The 27,972-nt window shown below is 43.4% G+C and overlaps 1 long non-coding RNA gene across 2 annotated transcripts; it reads right to left on the reverse strand.

Annotated features, from left to right (window-relative positions):
- Positions 1-875: 875 nt before the first annotated feature.
- LOC310705422 lies at positions 876-12,006 on the reverse strand. Of its 2 annotated transcripts, none has more exons than XR_014525263.1 (3): positions 11,920-12,006; positions 1,915-2,003; positions 876-1,690 (listed from the first exon to the last, which is right to left on the reverse strand). It is a non-coding gene; the product is annotated as an uncharacterized lncRNA (long non-coding RNA). The 2 variants fall into 2 exon arrangements; XR_014525264.1 differs by lacking the exon at positions 11,920-12,006 and adding an exon at positions 2,085-2,175.
- Positions 12,007-27,972: the final 15,966 nt, after the last annotated feature.

Here is a 27,972-nt window from a genome sequence, read left to right on the forward strand (position 1 = left end):
TATGCCAAAGCAGATTTATTGGGATACAGAAACCCATTGTGTATGTGAGTTGTGTACCAGCAGTGGTGGGGTATGAGAAGCAATGACCACTTCCCACATTAAATGGGGGGCGCCCTTTGTGTGGTTGCGCGCAGCCCCCTGGACCCTATGCGGCACCATTAGCACAGGCTTGGCTTCGCCTTCCCCAGGTGGGATACCTGGAGGTCTCTGCCTACCTTAGCCAGTTGCCCAATCCTGCCTGGGGAGGCGTTGCCAAGGTGATCAGTCCAGGTAGGGGGAGGGACCATCCTGCCCACACAATAGGGGGAGGATCTTACCTGGGAATAGTTAGTTGGATCCAGAGCTTCTCTCACCCTACCCACCCTCAGTTAAGACTTCTTTTGCAGATTAACCTTTTCTCCACAGGTACGCGGGCGCTGCTACGTCAAGGTTGCTGTTGAAGGGCCGGAAAGGAACTCTCCTGCATTGGCAGGTTTGCCTTTCCCATAGCAAAACATCACAACTTTGGCGGTATCAGGCCTTGGGTGGAATCCTTTAGCCTGTCTTCCCTAAATGGGGGTGGGCATATAGTGGTGACCCATTACCCCCTTCTCTTTGTGGCACCGATACCAGGGTTCCCCATTAAAGGGGTTGTTTTGAGGGGAGGCTTTGGCCGTACGCCTAGAGGTTGTCATTGCTCTCCCCTGCGACGGTGGCGTAATGGTGGCAAACTCTCTCTGCTTGAACATATGTTCTCCAGAGCCAGCCCATCCCCCCCACACACTCTGGATAACCCTGATATTCCCAGATCCCCGGTGGGGGACTGGAAGGGATAAATGCCCAATGCCAAAGCCAAGGTCTACCCACATCTGAAACATAATAAAGTTGTGGCCAATTTTAATCCCATAGCGCATTGAGTCGTTATTCCACACGGGGGCCGCCCAGGGTTTGGGGGACTCTGCCTGTCCACACAAATGAAAAGCTGCAGTTATACCAAGTCATACCACTGATCCATCCAGCTTTCATTGACTGGCAGTGGCTCCTCAGGGTTTCAGAAAGGGATCTCTCTCATTCCTGGCTGGTGATGCTTAGGGACTGAACCTGGGACCATCTACCTGCAAAGGCTTCATGTCTCCACAGAGACCTGGCTCTTCTTGGGTTTCTATAGCTAAATTCACCCTGATTCTTCAAGAAATTAGTCGGTGACCTCACTATGTGCACAGTCAGCGAGCAATGATGAAAGGAGAAAACTCACCGGATGGCTGGCAAACTGCTGGAGGCTGATCTCACTGCCTTTCCCTCTTGGTACCACACAACATCTATGCACAGGGTGGAGTGAAATCTCAGAAGCATGGAGAAGCATGAGCTGTCTCTTCCACTGACATTTGAGGAAGTGTTGAAAAATGAGCTAATGATCTCCAGCTATGCTAGCGGAAACGCAGCAGAACTCGGTTTGTCTCATCGCTGGAAAAATATACTGCCCAGGCAATGAATGATAATCAGAACTATTATGAGTTTATTCTAATACATCATCACTCTTCTGACTTCTGCACTGTCAGGTTGTCCTGCCAAAGAGGCTTTAATTTTACTGTCGCTTTAGAATTTATTTATCATTGTAGTGGAGGTGGGGCTGCGTTTTCTGTGTTTTTACCGCTACCTTAAACATTTCTTCAGCACTCTGCGGCCTCCCTGGCTGCCTGCACTTCCTGATCTGAAAAAAACCCATGGGATAAGTTAATTTGTGGTGTCTTTCCCTGAACTGTAACTGAGGCACAGAAAAGCTGTGGAGGCTGCCTCCCAGGTGCCTGAGATTGATGCATTCACTTGTTTTTAAGGGAAGCCCTTCGTTTTACCTTGCTTGAAAAAGAATCCATCCCACACTCATTTCTTTAAAAATATTTCAGTTGTCAGACATACAGTAGGAAGCTTCCTCACCTTCCTATGTTTACAAGAAAGCCCAGCTGAGAATGCCATAGGGTTTTCAGGAAACACAGGCACCCAGGAAGGCTGCAGAGTTCAGATCCCTGGAAAGATGATTTGTAGAATGAAAGGATATATATGGAAAATATTTCAGTTGTCAGACACACAGTAGGAAGCTTCCTCGCCTTCCCATGTTTACAAGAAAGCCCAGCTGAGAATGCCATAGGGTTTTCAAGAAGCACAGGCACCCAGGAAGGCTGCAGAGTCCAGATCCCTGGAAAGATGATTTGTAGAATGAATGAAAGGACACTCATAAACATCCCTGAGCAACCCCAAAAATAAAGGAAGTGTGACAATTACCCGGCACTTGACCCATATGAATTTCTCCATCATTTTCTCTCTTGGATAATGTTCTTATTCAAGATATTTTCTCATTAATTTCTGGATAAGAGTTAGTAAAATAAATAAATGGGATAAGTTTTCAGTACAGCACTGTCATAAACAGGGTTGTCCTTCCTTCCTTCCTTCCTTCCTTCCTTCCTTCCTTCCTTCTTTGGTCCATGGCCACAGGGATCTGGGAGGTGCAAAAAAAGAGCTGGGAGTTTGCTTCCATAATTACCGTATTTCACACCAAGACTGGCACACCTGGAGGTAGGGATGGAGGGGGTGACTTTATACTTCTTAATTGTTTGATTGGCATCCATCTGTCTCGGGAGACAATAGAGGAGTGCGCCTTCAGGGGTGAGGTCAAGCTGCTGGAAGGTTGCAGCGCCTGCTGTGACTGTAGAGACCGATATGGGAGAGACATGTTTTGTTTCAGCTGGGGCAGATGAGGGTGTCTGGTTGTGCTGCTGCAGGTGCACCATGGCGTTTCTTCTTTCTGCACTCCTTCCAGCAGTCATTTCTCCTTTGGTCACTGCTGTGGATACATGACTTGACTGCCTGTCTCCAGGCACTGCGGTCGTCTGCAAGGAATTCCCACAAGGCGGGGTTGATGTTACCAGCCTTCATATCATATTTGCAGGTATCTTTTTAATGCAGATACTCAGTGGAATAATAACATTACTTATATACCTATATATTGTATTGTATTACAGTTTCAAGCACCTTTTTATTTTATATTTATTTTCTTTCACCCAGTGCTTTTTTTCTAGAAAAAGAGGTGCTGGAAATCACCATGAACACCTCCCTAGCTTGCTTAGAATGTCAGTGGCACCCACCTGACAGGTGCCGGAAGTGAGTTCCAGCTGAAAAAAGCCCTGCTGTTTCTTTTTTCACTGAAAATTTTCAATAAAATAGAAATATTTTTCTAAAAAAAAAAGAAATGACTTTTTTGCTGCTAGGAAAGTGTATCTCTCTCATTTTGAGACATCTCCACTTACTACAGATATTAAAGCATTCTAAAATTATGGGGGCTGGGGGAATTATATGTCAGAGACATTTTAAAGCTGAGGAAAACCCTCCAGGAAATTCTATTCTGCATTATTATAGGATTATGGGTGATCATGTCAAACAAACTACATGTACTTATGCATGTTGACATATCTACTCTGCTAGATTATACATGATTTTGGGCAAACTTCCCAATTCCCGAAGGTTTAACTCTGTTGTAGTGACACTGACATTTAGGTCATTATTTCTAATGTAACAATATATTAGGTCATGTATAGAAGACTGCAAATCTGATAATCTGATTTAGGGATTTTATAAAGCAAAAGTAAAAAAAGAAAGACCAGAGTTAAAGCTCTTTCATTGTTTTGCACTCCACAAAATCAGAGAATTGGGAGTTAAGGCCAATGTTTTAACAGACATGCCTTGTGATCAGTAACAGTGTGGTGCAACATTGGTCTCCCATATTTCTCAGGTATCCCGTGGGCACAGTAAGGTTGGTGAGCCCTCACCCAATCACTTTGCCACACTGTTGTAACTAAATGAATAGACTTTGCATGTAGTATCAATTAAGTTCTCCCTCTAGGAGTCCTGACGAAATTTTTGCTTCAAAAATTTATCCATGCATGCAGTGATTTAATTTCTTGGTAGTTTCTGCCATGGACTTTAAGGGGGGCAGGAAAGCCTTAATAATATTAGAATCACTGCTCAGAACCCCATCAAGCATAGTGCCCAAATCAAGGGAAGGAACAGTACTATTGTACACTGCCCTGGTCAGACCACACCTAGACTACTGTGTCCAATTCTGGGCACCACAATTTAAGAAGGATGTTGACAAGCTGGAACGTGTGCAGAGGAGGGCAACCAAGGGTCTGGAAGCTAAGCCTTACGAGGAGCACTTGAAGGAGCTGGGTATGTTTAGCCTGGAAAAGAGGAGACTGAGAGGAGATATGATAGCCACCTTCAAATATCTTAAGGGCTGTCCCATGGAAGATGGTGCAAGCTTGTTTTCTCCTGCTCTGGTGGGTAGGATTTGAACCAATGGCTTCAAGTTACAAGAAGGGAAATTCCGACCAACCACCAGGAAAAACTTTCTGACAGTAAGAGTTGTTCGACAGTGGAACAGTCTCCCTCAGGAGGTGGTAGACTCTTCTTCCTTGGAGGCTTTTAAGCAGAGCTTAGATAGCCATCTGCCATGAATGCTTTAGCTAAGATTCCTGCATTGCAACAGTTGAGCCTTGGGTCCCTTCCAAATCTATGATTCTATGAAATCAATGAAGGGTAACCTTCCTTGACAAGACCACATCGAGTGCATCAGTAGTTTCCCTCCACATTGGGAAGCAATGTGTGATACGCAAATTGAAAAATTAGAGTACCAAGTGTCAAAAGGTCCATTTTCAGAACTTTTTTACTTGCTGTAGCTGTGAAACTTCTTATTGGATCAGTGTGCAATTTGGCACATACTTGTAGGTGGATTGTGTATTCTGAGCTTCAAATTATTAGCTTAGCAGGTGCCATTTTTATAAGCTATTGTATTTGAGGTTTCTAACAGTGGAAACCTCTTTCCCTTTTCTTTCTTTGCTACTCAACCATTTAATAAATGATCTCAGTGTTGAGTGGATAAGCATTACCAGAAACCTGCCGCATCAGTCAGTCGCAGGTTCTTCTTTATTTTAACTTATTTTTAAGTTTCTTATTATTCAGTATAAAAATATGAAACATAAATGGAATGCAATAGTAATCAAAGCATGTCTGTCTGTCACTGTATCTACATAGGTAGATCAGGACTGGGAAATCTCAGGGCCAGAGTCCAAACATGGCCCCCCAAGTATCTTTATCCGGCCCTTGGGACTCACTTTAGGCCACACCCCTTCTTTCTGTGCAGCTGAAATCACAAATGCATGTATAGTCACAAACAGGAGCAATGGCTCCATGTATAAAGGTGACACTAAGATGTCATACCCCCAAAACCTTGTGGCAGGGAATTAATCCCTGAATATTCCTTCCTGTCACACATGCTTTTTCCTACCTGCAATGGGGAAAAACACATCTTTGCTTTCCTCCAGAGAGCAATCTCCATTTTGAACTGGACTTTGGAAATTTGTAACATTTAAAGCCTATTGCCTGACTGATTTTCATCATCATATCTGTTGAATCCTCTAAAGACTTTGATGTGAGTAAGTCTCACATTTTCTTGTTTACTAAACAGTCTGAGAGTGAATTCTTTGTTAATAAGGAAACATAAAACGGGAGAAGATAATCCAAGTCGGTCCAAAGCATCCCTGGATATCATAATTGTTCTAGAAGGCTATGCAACCTTCTAGGTTCTATGCAACCAGTCCTAATAGCTTCTAGAGATGAGCTGTACATGGATGGTGATTTTTAACACTGATGAAATAGATATTTGCATTCCCTGGCTGGATAGAGACAAGTGTGTTGGAACCTCTGACTTTCTTAAGGCCTGAAATACAGTCTACTGTACAAATCACATGTCTTGCCCCACCTAGTTTTACCTCTGACCCTGCCCACCACTGGCATTCAACCCTCAGGGATTTTTCCCATGAAGCAATGTGGCCCTTGGGCTGAAAAATGTTTCCCACTCCTGAAATAATAGATAGATGATAGATAGATAGATAGATAGATAGATAGATAGATAGATAGATTAGATAAAGATAGATAGATGATAGATAGATAGATGATTGATAGATAGATGATAGATAGATAGATAGATAGATAGATAGATAGATAGATAGATAGATGATAGATAGATAGATATAGATAGATATAGATAGATGATATAGATAGATGATAGATAGATAGATAGATAATGATGATGATGATAGATTGATAGATAGATAGAGAGAGAGAGAGAGAGAGAGAGATGATAGATAGATAGATGATAGATAGATGATAGATGGATAGATAGATAGATAGATAGATAGATAGATATAGATAGATGATAGATGATAGATGATAGATGATAGATGATAGATGATAGATGATAGATAGATAGATGATAGATAGATAGATAGATGATAGAGATAGATGATAGATGATAGATAGATAGATAGATAGATAGATAGATAGATAGATAGATAGTTGATAGAGATGATAGAAGCATTCAGTGCTGCGCATGATGACAATCACACAAGGAAATGCTAGGGTGTGTTGCCAAACCCTGTTTCTTCCAGTATGTCATCTGTGCCTTGTCTTCACCCTAAATGAATTGTTGGGTGAATGCTTGAAGTACAGGGACCTTCCTGGACTAATGGAGGCACCCTGCATAATTGGCTCTAAATCATATAGGGTGCCTCCACAAGTACACGAGGCTCCCCACGACAGACTTTCACTCTCTAGCCCATGGAGGGGATGGTGATGCACCTGGAGGGTGATACTCCACTCTCCATCCCATTATTTTCATCACATATAGCAACCGAGCACCCAAATAAGGTAATAGATTTCTACATACATTCCATGAATGTGTGTTTTTCATGTACAAAAAATGGAAAGAAATGAAGTAACCATTTCACCCAACACCCACAGAAATCTGGTGTTTTAATCTTCCATTGAGAAAATCTAAAGCCTTGCCAATATTTCTGCTCAGACTGAGTCCAAAAGGCTCGATTTATTAATGTCTCAAAGTTCATTAGCCTCTCCCCCAATCTTTGTTCAAAGGTCTAACTTTTTATATACCCAACTTTTTCTCTCCATTCCTCCTCTGAATATTTTCTTCTTCTTTCATGTTTCCAGTTATTTACCACAACTATTCTTGCCACAGGGCAGCGCATTAAGTACCTGTGATGCCTACATTTTCATCTAATGCTGCCTTGCAAATCATTTTTAACAGACAGATCTTAGGATCCCTTCCAAACTCCACCTCTATAATTGCTTTAAGGACAGGCAAAACTTCATTCCAAATGTTTTAATCTGCACTTAAACTTGCGTTTATAAATAAAGAGTGTCATTCATATTTGATTGCTTAAATGTAAGTTACTGTGTTTAAAAGACGTCAAGACGGTTTAAATAAAATGGATACTTTTTGTGAGGTGTAATTCCAAACAGAAACAAAGAAAATCTTCTTCTTCTTCTTCTTCTTCTTCTTCTTCTTCTTCTTCTTCTTCTTCTTCTTCTTCTTCTTCTTCTTCCAGTGGTACCTCTGGATGCGAACGGGATCCGTTCTGGAGCCCCATTCGCATGCTGAAGTGAACGCAACCCACATCTGTGCGTGTGCGGGTCACGATTTGCCACTTCCGTGCATACACTTGACGTCATTTTGAGCGTCTGCACATGCACAAGCGGCAAAACCCAGAAGTAACGCACTCCATTACTTCCGGGTCACCATGGAAACGCTCGACCTAAAGCACATTTAACCCAAGATATGACTGTATTATTTAAAATGCATGGATACAAAGTCTTGGGGCATTATGTTTGCTCCTGTATGCAAAGTATTGATAAAAAGGAGAGGGTTGGGGGGAGCAAAGTGAAGGGCAGGAGGGGTCCCCAACCCTTTTCATGTCTGGTGGCTTTCATTTGTAAACGATTCCCTGTCCCCACCTACTTTTCTCCACTTGGATTCCTGGCTGCTAGGGATCAGTCGATTTCTGATCCATGTCACTTTCTTTGCAGTTATTCACTTTTTGGATCACCTGTTTCCACATTATTCTGCACCATCGCTACTGGGTGCTGCTCACTGTTGTTTTAAAGCTGCATAAAGAATTGCATTTCTGATTTTTTTTCTTGCGATGTACAGTTCCAAACACATTTTGCCACAAAACATGCATTTACAAATGCATTTACCCTGCCATCCAAAGATGCAGAGGGAGAGTTCTGACCTCAGAGGTGGTGATCCTATCTCGGAGGGTCCCTCTCCGCCACTGCAGAAGCTACTGTAGCCCCTACCTGACTAATGTAGGGCTTCAGAAATTGATAGAGGCAGATAATTTTCATGCCAGTGTCAGACTGGGAAGAGATACAGTTCTGAAGGATTCAGACCCCCCTCTGGAACAGGGGGTGGAATGGAGCTGGCAAATCTAATTCTCTCTTGTTTGAACCAATGTAGACAAAAGTATTTTAAACAAACAAACAAACAAGGATGAAAGAGCATTAAAACTCTGCTTTGCCTTCATTTCCGCCTCTCATGCCTGAGCCCAGCAGGTCTTTGGATATGGCCGGTCAGTCTGCTCCACCACTTGCCTCCCCCTGTAGGATGGCTCTCTTAATAAATGTTTTCTGAGCTGGGATCTATGGTGCAACATTTGGAGAAGAAGACAACCACACAGAAGGCTCTGTTTCAAGCCATGGGTTAGCATGGGATATACGAATCATGGTCCATTCATACTGGGATTTGTAAAATTCACATTCCCCAAGCATCCCTGATGATGGTGGGGAAACAGCTGGGGAGATCGGGAGAATGGAAAGAGTGGCAGATGGGCAGAAGTATCGGGTGATGGTGGGATGGCTCTACATGTAAACCGAGTCAATTGAAACACCCTGGGATATGACACAATAAGCTATAAAAATGCTATCTGCGGTGTTGGATCTGGGGTGACTCATGCACACATGCTTACAGTTGCCAATTTATTGTATTTTTAAAAAATGAATTTACACCCCACATTTCACTATATGTCCCCAAAGAGCTTATGGGTGGGAGGCGGGTGGACTGTGCAATCTATAAAATGTAAAACATCACAAAATAGATAGCAGGTTTTTAAATGGTGGCTGGATGGCCATCTGTCAGGGATTATTTAGCAATGATACCTGCAGAGATGGTTTTTTGGGCCCCTTCCAACTTGATGGTTCTGTGAAAGTAGTACTTGCAGTGCAAAAGCTTCCTGAAAGAAAAGTGTTTTAACCCAGCCCTGTCTGTGTCTGCCTGATTTCCGAATGTTGGGAGCTCCATAGAGCTTGGCTTACTACACTGAAGCCATGACTCATCATTGACTTAAATTGTGCTTCTCATCCATGGGGGACTTTCTAATACAGCTTCCCTGCCCATGGATGATCTCAGTTACCGGTTTGGGACATATGGGCAAGGCAGTCCTTAAGTGATGGATGTGCCTATATGAGCCAGCCCAGCAGTTTGGACTGAAGCAAAACAGAAAGCTGTGCCTAAAAAGAGCTTCTTTGATGCCCGTCAAAGGAGACATTTTTGAGCAGGTACTTGATTGCCATTTATTAAGCTTGGCTGCATCGATTCTGCCAAGTTCCAGGCAGATGGCCCAGGTATCCTCTGGGGGGCCATTTCAATCCAGATGATCAGGTGTTGTTTATATTTACAGAAAAGTTCAGATGAAAATAAAACCGCTCAGCCTATCCGTTATCAGCCGCCTCCAATCTGCTCTTGTTGTGCAGGTGGCAGCTATGAAATAGTTGAGTAGCAAGGCAGGGATGGAGGTGTGAGGTTTTTAATGTCGATGTACTTGCAGTGGGATACTTCAGATCTTTAAGCGGTCTTTGTGGAAGGGAAGATGAATTAACAAAAACACAGGACTGCTATTACGGTTCTGTTGGGCACCGGAAGCGTAGAATTTTGTATGAAGCAACTGCAATGGGACTGCATTTTTCACATCCTCCGAAAGAGTTTAACTAGCAGGTGAAAGTATGTTGCTATTTATTGTTTTCAAGCCACTTTGGGGTTCACTTGAATGGAAAGCAGCATAGAAATACAGTAAATCATATCTTATCAAGAGGGATTTAATAAGCACCAAAACCTCATCAGTGAATCATTAATAAATCAAACTTATACCCCACCCATTCTCCAATATGCTCAGAGAGGTCTACATGGGTGAGGTTTAAAACATCTTATCCTTAAATCATGTCTCTGAGATAGGCTAAACTGAGAGATAGAGACCCAAAGTCACCAAATGAGCTTCATAACTGAATGATTATGTATGATGTCATAAATAAGTATTTATGATTATTTATTGGGACGCGGGTGGCGCTGTGGGTTAAACCACAGAGCCTAGGACTTGCCAATCAGAAGGCCGGCAGTTCAAATCCCCACAACGGGATGAGCTCCCATTGCTCGGTCCCTGCTCCTGCCAACCTAGCAGTTCGAAAGCACGTCAAAGTGCAAGTAGATAAATAGGTACCGCTCTGGTGGGAAGGTAAACAGCGTTTCCGTGCACTGCTCTGGTTCGCCAGAAGCAGCTTTGTCATGCTGGCCACATGACCCGGAAGCTGTACGCCGGCTCCCATGGCCAATAAAGTGAAATGAGCACCACAACCCCAGAGTCGGCCACGACTGGACCAAAGGGTCAGGGGTCCCTTTACCTTTTTATGATTATTTATTATGATGTCCCCAGAGTGGCTGGGGAGACCCAGCCAGATGGGCAGGGTATAAATATTATAGCATCATCAACAACAACTACAGCAAAAACAAAAACAACATTATTCTATGGTTCATTTGTATATATACTTTTTGACCCCAAAACAGTGAAAGACATATTAATAAAAAAGAAATATGCAACTACAATAAAACCATTAAAACAATATAAACTAGCAAAATATCAGTCATACTGGATTGATGTTAAGAATGCCTTTCAGTCTTTTGGCAAACCAACCTACCAACTTGGAAAAACCATCGATCAAACCCACCCCTATACACATTCTCCCCCATCCCTGACCTGGAGGAACAGATTCCCTCTCAACGGCTCTCATCCTGGGCAGATTCCCCCACTACAGGAGCCTAGGCATTAACCCACATTATATTACTGAGAGCCTGGAGAGAGAGAAATCTACAAACCTGCACCCACCTACCTCCTGTCTCCCATCGGGAAGATCCACAACAAGCTTTCGCCATGGAAGAAGAAGAAGAGTTTGGATTTGATATCCTGCTTTATCACTACCCTAAGGAGTCTCAAAGGGATGCAGGTGGCGCAGGGATGCAGGTGGCGCAAGGGATGCAGGTGGCGCTGTGGGTAAAAGCCTCAGCGCCTAGGGCTTGCCGATCAAAAGGTCAGCGGTTCGAATCCCTGCGGCGGGGTGCGCTCCCGTCGTTCGGTCCCAGCACCTGCCAACCTAGCAGTTCGAAAGCACCTCCGGGTGCAAGTAGATAAATAGGGACCGCTTACAAGCGGGAAGGTAAACGGCGTTTCCGTGTGCGGCTCTGGCTCGCCAGAGCAGCGATGTCACGCTGGCCACGTGACCCGGAAGTGTCTTCGGACAGCGCTGGCCCACGGCCTCTTGAGTGAGATGGGCGCACAACCCTAGAGTCTGGCAAGACTGGCCCGTACGGGCAGGGGTACCTTTACCTTTACCTTTAAGGAGTCTCAAAGCGGCTAACATTCTCCTTTCCCTTCCTCCCCCACAGCAAACACTCTGTGATTTGAGTGGGGCTGAGAAACTTCAGAGAAGTGTGACTGGCCCAAGGTCACCCAGCAGCTGCATGTGGAGGAGCGGAGACGCGAAACCACTTTCTCCTCCCTCTGCGAGTGCCTACAACCATGTTTGTGTGGGAATTGGGCTTTACAGAGTTATGCAGAAGAGAATCCAGGTTGTTTGACCCTTTAATTTCTTCCCTTTTCCCTCCTATGAAAACTATGCTCTCTTTTAAGGTTTAAATAACAAAGAGCTTTTTACCCAGTGTACTTGCACTTGCTAGCTTAAATATACAAGACAGGTAGGTGTTACGTTGCTAATATATCTTACATATATTTGCATCTAAGATAAAAACTGTTACAGGCTAACTCTGAGGCAGACAGCAGAACAACTGCTCTCACACGAAATACTGTTAATAACTGTCATAACTGTACCAACTGAAATAACTGTCCCGGGCATATGATATCACAGAGTTCTATAGCCCTTGTGAGCATTAATCCTTTACTTAGGCTCTTGGTTGCTTTCCTCCCAGTTTGAAGTTGCATGACAGTGTGATGCAACTAAAAAAAGAAAAGCTAATGCATCAACAGAAGCAGAGTGTCCAGATCAAAGGAAGTAATAGCAATAGTACAATTCTGTTCTGCCTTGCTCAGACCCCACTTGGAGGGCTGCATCCAGCACAGGGTATTGACAAGCTGGAATGTGTTCAGAGGAGGACAACCAAGATAACCAACCCTTATGAGGGACAGTTGAGGGAGCTGGGTATTTATAGCCTGAAGAAGAGAAGACTAAGAGGAGATACGGTAGAAGAAGAAGAAGAGTTTGGATTTGATATCCCGCTTTATCACTACCCGAAGGAGTCTCAAAGCAGCTAACATTCTCCTTTCCCTTCCTCCCTCACAACAAACACTCTGTGAGGTGAGTGGGGCTGACAGATGTCAAAGAAGTGTGACTAGCCCAAGGCTGCATGTGGAGGAGTGGAGACGCGAACCCGGTTCACCAGATTACGAGTCTACCGCTCTTAACCACTACACCACACTGACCATCTTCAACTAGCTAAAGGGCTGGCACATGGAGCCAACTTGTTTTCCACTGCTCCAGAGCATAGGACCCAGAACAACAGGTTCAAATAGCAAGAAAGGTGATTCCCACGAAACATTAGGAAGAACTGTAAGAGCTGTTCAGTGGGATGGACTACCTTGGGAGCTGATAGACTCTCCTTCATTTGAGGTTTTTTAGCAGAGGTTGGAGGACAACCTAACATGGATGCTTTAGTTGAGATTTCTGCAATGCAGGGAGTTAGACAAGATGACCCCAAGGTCCCTTCAAACTCTAAAGGTCTAGGTTTCTGTTATTGCCTCTGGCTCAGTAGTGGATTGCATGGTGGGTCAAGCATTGCTCACCTGACTGGCCAAGTTGGTGCTGTGGAAAAGAAAGGAGAGGTGGAGATGCAAAATGATGGGGAGGTCTCATGTGGTGGAGCTACCTCTGTTCTCACACGGATTAAATGGAATTGCCCTCCTGGTTCATTCTGAGCAAATGAAAGGCAGCCAAATAAATGGGAATACTCTAGGATATTGGTGTAATGCTGTCCTGAAAATCTACCCTTTCAAGAAGTGCTGCACCACATGTTGCACCACCTGAAGCTATCAAAGAGAGAGGAAATGTATGTCTCTTAATATTCAAAATAGGGTGAGTTTTCCAATTTCACAGTTCAAGTTTCTGAATGAGAAATTATGACGAGCAATTCAAACTCCCATTTTGGAAGTGCATCTTTTATCTCAAAGAAAACTTTTTTTGTCATCATGTGATTATTTTAATTCAAGCATGCTGTGAAATCTCATGAGCTATCAACTGTGAAATGACAATGGCTAAATACTGTAGCGTGTTGTTTTCTAGAAGCTACTGTATTAGAGGGGGTACCACTGCATGTTGCCAACTAGCTAGTATTAGCCACTGTTAAAAACTTCTTCATGTATTTCATCAAATATAGCAGGGATGAGTTACCTTTTTCAGTCAGAGGTCCATTGTGTTCCATTGTGGAAACTTGGGGGCCACATGCCACTAGTGGGTGGGGGTCAGAGGCAAAAGTGGGAGGAGCAATGGATGTGACTTGTATCTTTGGACAGTTCAGCCCTGCAGAAATACCGGTAAATAACTTCTCTATCTTTCTATATAAGTACAAGTGTAAGGAGGTCATCACACTGCAGTTCTTGTGCCTGCCAGTAGTTGGCCATGGCAACTCCAGTGTCACATAAAGCAGCCAGGCATGTGAGTAAGCAAGCAGCTGCTCAGTCAGGCTCTTTAATGGAGCAGGGAAGGCACTTCACTGAACAGTTTGACAAACTGCTCTGCAAAATGTCTTCACTCCTCCATTACACATGGCTGCAGCAAGGTTTAACAGAAGAGGGGAGGTCCTTCATCAAAATGCTGTCTGAAGCTTCTTTAAAGGAGGTTGGAACTTAGGGCAAGCTTTGAAGGGAGGGACCTAGTGTGCTCCAACACTGCCTCTGACAGTGGAGGAAAAACATAGCCATCATTTATTCACCATGAATTTGTCCAGTTATATTTTCAAGCCATCCAAGTAGGTGGTCATCATTGTGGGGGTGAATTCCATAGTTTAACTATGTGCTATGTGGTGTGGGATGCAGTGCAATTATCTGCTTTCCTATGCATGTATACACAAGTTTGTTTTTGGTGTGTCCACATAGCTCAATAACCAATTTCAAACTGGCAATGTTGCCCCCCAGATTCTAAAAGGATTGTTCTTTCCAGATCTTATTCAATAGATCAAAACAGGTGACTTCAGTTCCGTAAGACTACATAGACAGTGGATAATGGCTTTAAAAATGGATCTGCGGCAGAGATACTGAATCATCTGTCTCCAGATCCCACCATCTGCCGATATCTTCTTGATTGTTTTCATTCTTCCATATAATTTGTTCTTGGATTAGGCTGGTGTTATGTCTAGATTCTGGCACTCGCAACTTCAGTTATTTTTACACTTGCCTTTTGCTTTTGTACTTCAGATAGCACAGATGTTCACTTTCTTTACCTCTCAAATTAGGAACTCTCTTCCCTCAAAAGCATGGCTGGCACCAATGTACCACTAATAAATGCTCACACAATGGCTGGCAACGAAGCAGCCTATTTGGGTGAGCAATGTGACTTTGGAGTCGTGAGCTCACGCAATACTGTGGCCCCACAAATTGCAAAAATCATGGTCTTCACATTTGCAGATTTCAAATTTGCAGCTGCGATTCCATGGTTCTGACATTGTATTTCAAAGCAGAGTTGACATTCACATCAGGAGCCGGAGCCTACTCTCAGATCATTATTAAGTAAAACTCCACGGTGCTCTTTGGAAATACTTTTTATAAATAATAACAGCACCTGCTTCTTCATGTACCTCTTCCGACTGCAAAAGGTGTCAGCCGAGCGGCAAACAAATCTTCACCATTCATTGATGCTAATAGCATTGAGCACACATTTCTAATTCCGTTACAGATGTTTTGCTGACAGAGAAAGATGACTCACCATTTCTGGAGCAGGGTAGAGACAGGCATGCCATCTCATCAAAGGCAATAATCAATTTTCTCCCAAATCTGCTCTGCATTGAATGATGCCATAATAAATTAATCGGGAACAAACCAGGCCAACGGTAGGGTTGACGAATAAAATGTGTCACACAGACAGGGGAAGCTTATAAATCAATTCAGCTGTGGCACAAAGGTCAGGCAATGAGGCACTAATAAAGCATGCCTGATAGCTAGCAAAGAAATTACTTTGACTTCTTTTTCTCCCCCTTTTCCTTGATGCGGCATTTTCATTATGTTGAATCAAACCATCCCATTATTGGTTAGCTGCTGCGCCTTCGCATGGGCAAGAAAGATCTGTCCACTGTCTCCAGGTTGCATTACTGTCCTGTATTATACGGAGGGGAAACTGTTGGAAGCCACAATTGGGAGCTTCTTTGGAAGCTACAGCTGGGTCAGAAGGCAGCAGTAAGCCAGTGTAGCGGTAGGGGGCAGAGTGTTGACCTAGGACCTGTGAGACTAGATGTCAAATCATCACACAACCATTAAGGTCACCGGGTGACCTTGGACCAGTCACCAAGTCTGTGTGTACAACAAGGCTTTGAAGCATAGACACACCCCTCTAAAAAACCCCAAAAGATTCTGGGAACTTTAGTATATTAAAGGTGCTGTGAACTATAGTTCTGTGAGGAGTAAACAGTGGTTCCCAGAATTCTTCCTCCCGCAAGCCACTGTTGGTATATTGGAAGCTTCCTTCAATAGTTGGGCAATAACTATTCCGTGAACCACCGTGAGACCTCCAGGTATAGGATGGTAAAGGTAAAGGGACCCCTGACCATTAGGTCCAGTCATGGCCGACTCTGGGGTTGCGGTGCTCATCTCACTTTATTGACTGAAGGAGCCGGCGTACAGCTTCTGGGTCATGTGGCTAGCATGACTAAGCCACTTCTGGCAAACCAGAGCAGCGCACGGAAATGCCGTTTTCCTTCCCGCCGGAGTGGTACCTATTTATTTACTTGCACTTTGATGTGCTTTCGAACTGCTAGGTTGGCAGGAGCAGGGGCCGAGCAACGGGAGCTCACCCAATCACGGGGATTCGAACCGCTGACCTTCTGATTGGCAAGTGCTAGGCTCTGTGGTATAACCCACAGCGCCACCCGCATCCCCATGTTGTTTAGTTGTTTAGTCAGGTCCGACTCTTCGTGACCCCATGGACCAGAACACGCTGGCACTCCTGTCTTCCACTGCCTCCCGCAGTTTGGTCAGACTCATGTTTGTAGCTTCAAGAACACTGTCCAACCATCTCGTCCTCTGTTGTCCCCTTCTCCTTGTGCCCTCCATCTTTCCCAGCATCAGGGTCTTTTCCAGGGAGTCTTCTCTTCTCATGAGGTGGCCAAAGTATTGGAGCCTCAGCTTCACAATCTGTCCTTCCAGTGAGCACTCAGGGCTGATTTCCTTCAGAATGGATACGTTTGATCTTCATGCAGTCCATGGGACTCTCAAGAGTCTCCTCCACCACCATAATTCAAAAGCATCAATTCTTCGGCGATCAGCCTTCTTTATTGTCCAGCTCTCACTTCCATACATCACTACTGGGAAAACCATAGCTTTTACTATACGGACCTTTGTTGGTAAGGTGATGTCTCTACTTTTTAAGATGTTGTCTAGATTTGCCATCACCCTTCTCCCAAGGAGCAGGCGTCTTTTAATTTCGTGACCGCATCCCCATAGGACGGTATATAAATTCAATTAACAACAACAAGAAGAAGAAACCTAGCTGCTGTGAACAAGAAGGAAATTAATTCTTTAAATTTGAGATTAGAATTTGCAGTCAAATCTAAGGATAATAAGGCACGTGCCGAATTAGGAAAAATTAGACTGTATAGTGATTTTTGGAGGCCAGACAAAACACATTTTTTCCAACCCAAAAGCCATTGACCAAAGTACATTCCCACCAGGCATGAAAATAAGAGCATTGTTCTCCACAGCCTTTCCAGAGAAGTGGTGAGCTTGAAGAAATAATTATTGCAAGGTGTGTGGGTGTCCAGTGCCATCAAAAGATAATTTCAAGATAATTTCAAAGAGGGATTGCGCCATGCGTTTTCCCTATTTCAGTGTCCCGTCTTGTTCTGATACCTTTTGTGTTGCCAGCAAAGCTGTTTGGTATCCTGCCATACATTGGTGACACTGTCCCTTGCATGTCATAGCTAGGTCCAGTTTGTAGCGATTTGAAAAGGACCTCAAGCCCTCACCTGTGTGTACCAAATGCTTTTGCAAAAGTGCCCAGTTGCTAAAGTTGTAGCCAATACAATCCCAGAATTCTTGTTCCACACTGTGATGTGATGTATTACATTTTTTTTTTTATTTCGGTCAATTATAGTATTTCTAAATTTGCATTTATACATGTAAATTAACACAGAGAGGTTTTATGGAAGGTGATGTTCTCTTTTGTTCTGTTCGTGTGTACAAAAGAAGAGGAGAAGCTGAAGTAAATCTGGTTGCCGTAGGCAGTGGTGAGAATCAGATCAATGACCTTCTCAAGCATACCTTGAGCTCTCAGCCACAATGCTATACCTGCATGAACGCACACACGCCCACTCACACACATATTTCCCTCGTTTCCCGGGTCATTTTTCCCCCTGATTTGCTGCAAGAAAACATTGCAGTGAAGAAGAAGCAGCAGGGAAAAAGAGGGAGACTTTAAACAGGAGCATTACTCAGAGGGCAGAAGAAACCTCCCTCAATAACAGCAGCTGGAAAAAGTGATTTGCTAAAGATTGCTGCCCAAATAGCTACATTCATTAGCTGTCACAGTGTATCCCAGATCAGGCTATTAACCATTCCAGCTTCGACATTTTTATGTCTCAAGCCCTAGATTTTTTCCATCAAATGTCTTTATTAAATCAGATTAATCTCCTGGCGAAATTACTTCTTCTTCTTAAAGAGAGCACAAAGAGCAAAATAGCTTTCGAATCATAGAGTTGGTAGGTTCGTCAAAGGCCATGCAATCCAACCCTTTGGCAATGAAGCGTTCCTGATAAGATCCACCCTTTTACTTAAAAACATTGAATGAAGGCGAACCTGCCCTCTACTGCTGCAGTCTGCTCCACTTTGTGACGTGTGGTCAGGAAGTTCTTCTATATATTTAGTCAAAATCCCTGTCCCAAGCTCAGCAGGCCTGTTGGGGTTGGGTTGGCCTGATCTGACAGAGGAACAGCAAGAAGCAGACAGGTGAGCTGAATTGTGGAATTGTAGGAGCCCGGCTTGGAGAAGGTCAAATTCAGTGCATTTTTCAAAACGTTTTGTTTATTTTAGTTTATAATTTTTATTTTATTGCTTTTTAATGGTTGTGCTTTCAATGTTTTTAATAGTTCTTGTTTTTAATCTTTAAGTCACCCTGAGTTCCGTCAGGGAAAAAGGTGTATAAAGGGGTATAAATAAATAGATAATAATGATAACTTCTTGCTCTGCTCTGGAACTCCTGAATTATGACTCCTGAGTCCTGTGGCGGCCGTTGAGCCTGTATTATTACTTGCCTGGATAAAGCTATCTTTCTTATTTCCAAGTGAGAGCCCCTGTCTGTGTGTGTCGGGCAGGAGCTAGGACAATAGTATTCCCCCTGTAAATTGAATCCATTAGTTCAGGTCCTGACCTCTGGAGCAACGGAAAACAACATTGCTCCCCTGCCTATGTGACAGCACTTCAAATATTTGAAGATGGCTAGCATAATACCTCTTAATCGTCTCCTTTCCAGGTTGATCTCAAGTGACCCCGGTATCTTATAATACTCTAGGGCAAAGGTGCACCACAGCTTCACAGGTGCATCTTCACTTAATGATTGCAGCATTATGAAAACCTGCAAGTATGTGTGGCCCTTTTTGTTGTTGGCATCCATCTGTCTTAATAATAATAATAATAATAATAATTTATTTATACCCTGCCCTCCCTGGCCAGAGCCGGGTTCAGGGTGGCTAACACCAGTAAAATTACAATAAAAACATAATAGGGGAGGGAAACAATTTAAAATACAGGTTAAACATACAATTTAAAATGCAGCCTCATTTTAATAATAACCCATAGATCAAAACCATAAGAGGAGGGAAACATAAGGGTCAGACTGAGTCCAAACCAAAGGCCAGGCGGAACAGCTCTGTCTTGCAGGCCCTGTGCAAAGATGTAAAGTCCTGCAGGGCCGTTGTCTCTTGTGACAGAGCATTCCACCAAGTCGGGGCCAGTACTGAAAAGGCCCTGGCCCTAGTTGAAACCAATCTAACCACCTTGTGACTTGGGACCTCCAAAATGTTGTCATTTGTGAACTTTAAGGTCCTCCACGGAGCATACCAGGAGAGGCGGTTCCGTAGGTACGTGGGTCCTAGGCCGCATAGGGCTTTAAAGGTCAAAACCTGAAAGACGAAAGTGCGCCTCTGGGGGTGAAGTCAAGCCACTGGAGAATCACAGCGATTGCAGAGACTGGTAGCTCATAACTGCTGCCTCCCATTGTTTTTGTTGTGTTAGGGTCACTGAAGTGACCTCTCCAGGGCACAAAACTGGGCAGTGTGTATGGAGGCCCTGGGCTGCGCAGATGACCCCTCTCAGCTTCATGGTTCTTTACAAACATGATATCACACAGTGCTTTTCAATGGAGCCGGTTCACACATTCAGCTCAAACCAGTGTTGCACATGCATGCCACCCATGAGGCAAAGTGCCATCTCTGAGGCCTCACAGTGCTGCTCCCCTAGTTGCGCTACACCTGGCGAGGGCAGTGGGCTGCTATAAGCCACCTCAGGAATGCTGCTTCCCATCATCGATATTACAGCACTTCAAGAAGCTTGAAGAGCAGGTGAGGGAAAATTAAAGAAGAAAATGGAGTGTCACATTCTTCTGGAAAGGTCTACCTGAACAAGAACACTGAATACATGGAGTAGGCTTTGCTATCAAAAACGATCTTGTGAAGCTCTTGCCAGAAGTCCCTTCCGGCATTTATGAGCGAATTTCAACCCTTTGAATAAAACTCGCCAAAAACCAGCAGGCTACTATTCTAAGCGCTTATGCACCAACACTGAATGCTGATGAAGACATTAAAGAAAAATTTTACTCTCAGCTGGATGCCATCTAAAATTATCCTCCTGGGTGATTTTTAATGCCAAAGTTGGGCGAGATTTTGATCTGTGGCCTGGGAATATTGGGAAAGAAGGAATTGGCAACAGCAACTAGAACGGAATCTTATTTTTGACATGTGCAGCACACAACCTTGCTATTACCAACACACTCTTTTGACAAAATCTGGGGGAGAGAGGAGATCCCAGCAGACTTTAGGGATGCCAAAGTTATCAATCCCTTTAAAAAAGGTGACAGAACAGATTGCGGAAACTATCGAGGCATCTCTTTATTACCTGCGGCTGGCAAAATTCTGGCAAGGATCTTAGCGAATTAACAGTGTCCGAGGCTACACTTCCTAAATCCCAGAATGGTTTTAGACTTTCTAGGGGGACTGGGGACATGATTTTCACCACTCAACAGCTTCAATAAAAATGCAGAGAACAAAACCAACCCCTGTATATGGTGTTTATTGACCTGACTAAGGGGCCTTTGACACTGTAAATCGTAATGGACTGTCCTTCTGAAAATTGGCTGCCCAGATAAATTTGTGAACATCATTCAGTTCCTCTATGATAATATAACAGCAAGAATTGCAGAAAACAATGGCTGTCCAAGTGAACCATTTACAGTAGGATCAGGTGTTAAACAGGGTTGTGTTATCACCCCAACTCTATTCATTACAGTGGTACCTCGGGTTACATACACTTCAGGTTACATACGCTTCAGGGTACAGACTCCGCTAACCCAGAAATAGTACCTCAGGTTAAGAACTTTGCTTCAGGATGAGAACAGAAATTGGGCTCCGGCGGTGCGGTGGCAGCAGGAGGCCCCATTAGCTAACGTGGTGCTTCAGGTTAAGAACAGTTTCAGGTTAAGAACGGACCTCCAGAACGAATTAAGTTATTAACCCGAGGGACCACTGTATTTTCATTGCCATGATCCTACACTTGTCGAAGAGAAACTCCCCACTGGAGTAGAAATCATATATTGAGCAGATGGAAAGCTCTTTAATCTGAGCAGGCTGAAAGCAAAGAGTAAGGTTACCGTAACTTCTGTCACAGAGCTTCAGTATGCTGATGACAACGTAGTGTGTGCACACTTACCCATTCCTATGAATACCAGCCACGGTGATGGATTCTTATCTCATTATACATGACTAAGCCATTTTTCACCTTCTCACCCCCTGCCTTTTCCTGTAGGACCTATTGCAGTCGTTAAGAGTCGTCAACAGGCTCATCTCAGCTATCTGCCAATCTCCCATTCCCACCACCCTTCTGAGTAATACCCCTCCCCACCTTCTCACTATATAGAAGGATCTGGCAACTTCTGTTTCAGTGTATCTGAAGAAGTGTGCATGCACACGAAAGCTCATACCAAGAACTAACTTAGTTGGTCTTTAAGGTGCTACTGGAAGGAATTTTTTTATTTTAGCCACCGGTGAGTATGACATCAGGCTCTACGGGATCTCCAATCACAATAGATGTATCAAGAGCATCTCACTCTTCTTCCTTGAATAAGGTCATCTCCTCCCACCCCGAAACCATGATTGGGATGGACTCTGACAACATGCTGTTGTTTATTCCAGCCACCCTTTTTCAAATATTTGGACAGCCAAAGGGAACGCGTTGCCTCGTTGTCTTGCCAAATTTCTGTTGGTCTTATTTAAAAGGCTGGATGTCACTTGGTTGCCTTTAACTCCAAGTTCATCATGTTTCTCTGCTCATAAAGCCTTAATGATATGAAAATGGCTTAACACATTGCGTCCTCGAGACCACAGAAACAAATTGCTCTTTGGATGTAACAATTATTGGCTCTTTCAGACATTCATTGGCAAAACTGAGCATTACGTGATGTCCCTGCTTGATGTTTCTGTGTCCTGTGGTATAGTGAAACCATTACACGGTGTTTCAGATTACTTGTCCTAGAGTAATAATAAATGTCTGAATTTGACATCCCCGCCAGATTTAAAGGGTGATCTATTACTATAAGCATGGGAAACTCAAAAGACAATTTGCCCTGTTGGAAGCTTTACTGCTTGCAGTCTGTGGTTATATTTCTATAAACTGATCTTGTTTTATTAATCCTTTAGTTGGTCATCAGATGTGTCTAAACACAGTCTAAACCATTCTTTGCCAACATGGGCATGCTAGCTGATGCTATGGAAGTTGTAATCCAAAACATCCAAAGGGTACAAGGAGAGGGAACAGGGCTGTCTTTACCCTGGGGTGCAAGGGGTGTGGGGCACCTGGGTGCCAATTTTTTTTGGGGGGGGCACTAGGCGCCCGCCACTGAAGTTGCCTAAGCTCTTAACTATCTACCTATTATGAAATAATAAATAATTTTGATCAAGCTAGTAAAACAAAAAAACATATATACAGTGGTACCTCAGGTTATATATGCTTCAGGTTACAGACTCTGCTAACCCAGAAATAGTACCTCGGGTTAAGAACTTTGCTTCAGGATGAGAACAGAAATCGTGCTCCTACCGCGGCGGCAGCAGCAGGAGGCCCCATTAGCTAAAGTGGTGCTTCAGATTAAGAACAGTTTCAGGTTAAGAACGGACCTCCGGAACGAATTAAGGACTTAACCCAAGGTACCACTGTACCTAGGTATTACCGAAATGTATACCTACTGTTTCACTAAAGGACTTTCGACTTTGTGCACTCATTTACCAAAGACGCGCTGTGCTAGCAGCGGCGCTTTTCATTCACGGCGGTGCAGTGCACGCAAAATTAACTCTTACATCAAGATATTATGTTATGCATTGCATTGAGCTGCTTTGCGACAGCAGGGTCAGAGGCACCTTTGACACCTTTGGGAGCGGCTAAACTAAATTTGGGGGCGCTGGGTGGATCTTAGCACTCCGGTGGCACATATGTTACAGACGGCCCTGAAAGGGAAGGCTGATTCGGAGATCCAGTCTTGGATGATGCAACTTGAATGTGGTTTCTAATGTTTGGTTATCTCCATGTAAGAAGCATCATTAACACTGGACGATCAGAGACAGAAACACACCCGTTAGATCTTGCTCTGTATTTTTTGTCTTGAAGATGGAACTACAGGACCTTGGTAAGGAAACCTGCATAAGTGAATTTATCAAACATTGTACAATTATCCTGATTGTAATAATGTCTCATTGTCCTTTTAAAATGAATTCCTTTTAAAATGAATTCATTGTTATGACAAAAATTACAATAATTGTATTTTGGTGTATTGTACTATTTTTGGTTTGTTTTTGTGTTGTTTTTTTTAAAAAAAACAAATTTTTCCATTGTGAAGTCCACCTCCTTACCAAGCAATATGCATTCATGCATTGTATTTTATTCAACAGATTAATAATTATAGTAAATAAGAAGAAGAGGAATATTAAAAACCCGCTAAGCAGTTTATGTAATGTAAAATATACATCAAAATTATTGATAAAAATAGGAGTTAGAAACAAGTTAACCTAAAATAGGTTTATCAAAATACAAATAACATCAGCATTTTTTAAAAAAGACACACCATAAAATTACATTTTAAAATACATGTCGGCTTCACATACCTGGGGTGGCTTCCCTAAACAAAAAAGAAGTTTTTAGCAGGGACTGAAAATAGTATAGTAAAGGTGCATGCCTTATGTCAGAGGGAAAGCCGTTCCAAGTGGTAGGTGCAGCTATGCTAAAAAAAATTAAAGATTGCTTACAAGTGTGGGATGAATATTATGTGGCACTTGAAAAAGTTCCTGTTCCACAGATCAAAATGGTCAAGAGGTATTTTGTTATGCACACCACCTCAATCTCTAAGCGGGGATAGACTCTAGGGGAAACTTTCTCAACTTTAGTCCTCAGATGTTGTTGGACTACAACTCCCATCACCCCTAGCCAGCTGGACCAGTCACCAGCCAGGGATGATGGGAGTTGTAGTCCAACAACACCTGGGGACCCAAGGTTGAGAAAGGCTGGTCTAGGGGTTCCAAACTCTTTCCCCAGGGTTTGGTTTCCTTGGAATGAAGGTCCAGTGGCTATTGTTCTCCTTGCCAGCCAAGGGAGGGGGTGAGGAAAAGACCCACCTATTTGTTTCTATGACAACAGAGCTCACTCAATCATGATGGATCTCCCTCTTTTAAGATGCAGATGTTGGGTGCCTAATTGCACACCTTGATAAAGGGAATATCTTAGCCAGCCTACCAGATTCCCTCTTTTACATTGTAGCCTCTTGTTTTGGAAGTGATCCAGATTTTCAGTGTCTCACCTAAACACATTCTTGGAAGATGTCTCCCAACTTTGACATCTCATGCCTACCCTACTTTTAGTTATTTGGAGGGAGGGGAAAGAGAAATGCCATCACAGTGCCAGGCATATTTGATCTTCCCACCATCTCTTTTACTGGCTCTGTGTTTCCTCCTCTCCCACTTTGGATAAAGGAAAAGGGATAAACTGCAGTGCAGTTCACACTTCGCTGAAGCCAGGAATAAGTTGCTCATGGAATACAGTACAATGGCTTCAGTGGCCAAAAAAGAGGACACGGTTTTCCAATCAAAGAGAAAATAAAATAAAAAAGAGGGCAAAAGACGACGTGGGCTTGCATAAATTGTGTATGGGCTAATTTGTAAATACAGATGCAAACTTGGAAATGGTTACTATAATTTAAATAGTACTATAATTTAAATAGTACTGCCTTGTCCACTTTTGAGTCTTATTTAACTGTTGATGTGCTTTGAATTAGACCAGAGTAGATCATACCTGCATGCATTTGAATTTGTATATGAGGAGAAACTTTTCTCTTTCCCATTCATATCAGTAGACATTCCCTTTCGTCCCAGCCTTCTATTTTGTTGATTCAATTATGTCCATTAAAAACTGACAGGGCATATTGGCACAAAGCAGTGCATGTGCTTTGTATTTTTTTTAAAAAGGGGGGGAAAGTGCAAACCTGCAAAGGATGCTACTGGAAGTAAGAAATGGAGCAGATCTGGACGTTTAGCTGTTCTGACTTGAAAGACCTATCTGCTACAGTCAGTTACAGGTTTAAGACTGAGTAGCAGAGTCTCATCTTCCCTCTGCCCCCCACCCCCACCATTCATTTGTTCATGAATTGTGTTCCCCTGGCACATTTCTCTGAGGAAAGCTTTCATCTCTGGGGATTTGGACATCCATGTTAGTATGACGGATGCACTGTGCATAAATACTGCTTTGATCTCTTAAATATATCTGAAAATGTGCCATTTGGGAGTGGATGGAGTCTTTTGTCGTTTTGGGAAGGGTTATCCACAACATCCTAGTTCTGACAAATAGTTTTAGCGCCATTTGACTCTTTCGCATTGTAGGTTGTAATTAACGGGGAACATGACACCAGCAATCTCAGAAGAAACAGCAGCTCTCAGGGCGATCCCATTCTGTTTTCTGTTGCTTGCGCAACAGTGATCTGAGCAGAACAAAAGAGCCAAATTCAGAGCAGCTTGGGAGTTCAAAGCAGAAGTGGAGAAACTCAAGCCTTCCAGGCTTCTTCATCTGACCCTCGGGACTCTCCCCACAGGGCCTCACCCCTTTTCCCCAAGTTACGCTTCTTGCCAGCTCAGCTTTGCACCCTCCTTGAGCACCTTTACCTGGGTAGAACTTTTGAACTGAGGCAATGCCTCTTGCTTGCCTAGATGGAGGATGAAGAGAGTTGTATGTGTACTTTTGTTTGACTGGAATGTAACTATCCTACTATCCAACTATCCCTTTGCTCTCCAACCCCACCTGCCAACGCAACGTGGCCTGCATAAAGTTCTCCATATGGCCCTTGGATTGAAAAACGTTTCTACACCCCAGTGTTAAGGAAACCAAGGCACTGCTGTTGTTGTTGATCTACCTGTTGTTGCGCTTTGTAAATTTTCGATCTTATTATCATACAGGCAGTGATCTGAAAATGTACTTCAGCCCAAACAGACACCTTCATCTGCCCGAGCTGCAATAAAACATGTCTCTTCCATATCGGTCTCTACAGCCACAACAGGCACTGTAACCTTCCAACAGTTTGACCTCACCCCTAAAGGCACACTGCTCCTTTGTCTCCCAAGACAGATGCCAATAAGGTGTTAATAAAACAAATAAATCAGGTCCAGCATCAGTTTTGAGGGATTCCTCAGCAAATTGGCTTCTGGTAGTCTGCCTTGTCAGCTGCCAGTCAGTGGTCACCTTCCAATGTGGCTGAGCTGCAGATACAATGCAGGGCAAGATAACCTTAAATAAAAGTACCAAATAATGCAATAAAAAAATAAATCCATAAAAATATAGCAGCACATTTTGAAGCATCTTCAGAGCCGGGAATTCCTCCTCTCTTCAGCCTCCCTGAAGGCACATTCTGACTCATAAAATACCACATGTTACATTTGAACTCTGTCCTACCTCTACACAAATCACACAATACTCACTGCTCACCCCATTCTTCTCCCAAACCTCACCCATTTCCACCAATACCCACAAGCACAGCATCCACACAATTGCTCTGGTGGTTCACCAGTCACTCTTTCCACTCGGCAAAATGGCACTGTGAAGGAGACAATGAAGCCAGGGGAGAGAGCAGAAATTGCTGGAAAGCAACCTGTCGGAGACCTCCAGTAAAAAGACTCCTAACAGGAGAAATTACCCATACACAAAAGGCATTTCAAAGCAGTTTGGAATATGCCTCAGGTAAGTTCAGACTAGTGGAGGCTGGTCCATTACGGCAAATGAGGCACTATTCCATCAGTCTTCAGTCATCTACCACCTGCCTGCCTTCTTACAGGTACATACAACTAGACCAAGGGTGGCACTCCTTGCCAGCTGCCTCCTCCTAAGTCTCAGCATTGACCTTGTGGAACTCAGCAGGGAGGAGGATGGCGATATAACTCAAATGAGTTGGCTCTGCTGTGGCACTGTTGGCCTTCCTGCCTTCCAGTCTGCATGTCCTAATGGGCATTAGCCATCATGGTTTGGTCTTGATGACTGGCTTCTTCATGGCTCATCTTAAACTGTCACCCACAAACCAGACCTGACATTGCGGGGCCCTTTGTCAGGTCTGATTTGTCCAGATTTCCAAACTGTTCATGCAGCCCTTAGCTCTGTTAACACATTCTACCAGCTTCACATGGTTTGAGATGGGTCTCACTGTCATGACCCTACCTATGGATGGTGCTGTCTGAAGACAGTTTATGTGGACCTCAGTTCCCCTCTTGCATATATGTTGAAGGTTTTATGACGGATTGATTCAACAATAATGTTTATCCTTTATCCTTTCCTCTCCCCCCTCCCACCCCATTCCATTTTTTTACTCCGAATGGGAGAATTGGATTGAGCAATTGCAACGCTTTGAAGGTGCTGCTTGTCTGTGAGTCTATGAGAAATAAAATGAGATTGATGCTTCTTGGTTTTCCTTTCAGACTTAAATTAAGATTAATGGAACTAAAGAACAAAGACAGTGAAATTATTTTCTTCATATTTGTTTTCACTGTCAGATCTGATAGCAGGGAAAAATATGTCTATTTGTAGTGGGAAGGCTTTCAAATTTTATGCCATTTGTTTCGACATGGTCTTTCGGTAATATTTTATTGAACCCAGGCTCCACTCTCAGCAGTTCTGTCACTGAAATACAGAGATCGCAAAGCACAACCTCATTTAACCAAATGGAATGGGGAACATTTAAATCATAAAGGGTTGAACCCAATGTTCTTTATCTGCTAGTGCAAAGCCTATGGTGATGAGTTCGTGCAACAGATTAATCCAA

The sequence above is a fragment of the Podarcis liolepis genome (assembly GCF_965112155.1).
Source record: "Podarcis liolepis genome assembly, chromosome: 4".
In the NCBI taxonomy this organism is placed as follows: domain Eukaryota; kingdom Metazoa; phylum Chordata; class Lepidosauria; order Squamata; family Lacertidae; genus Podarcis; species Podarcis liolepis.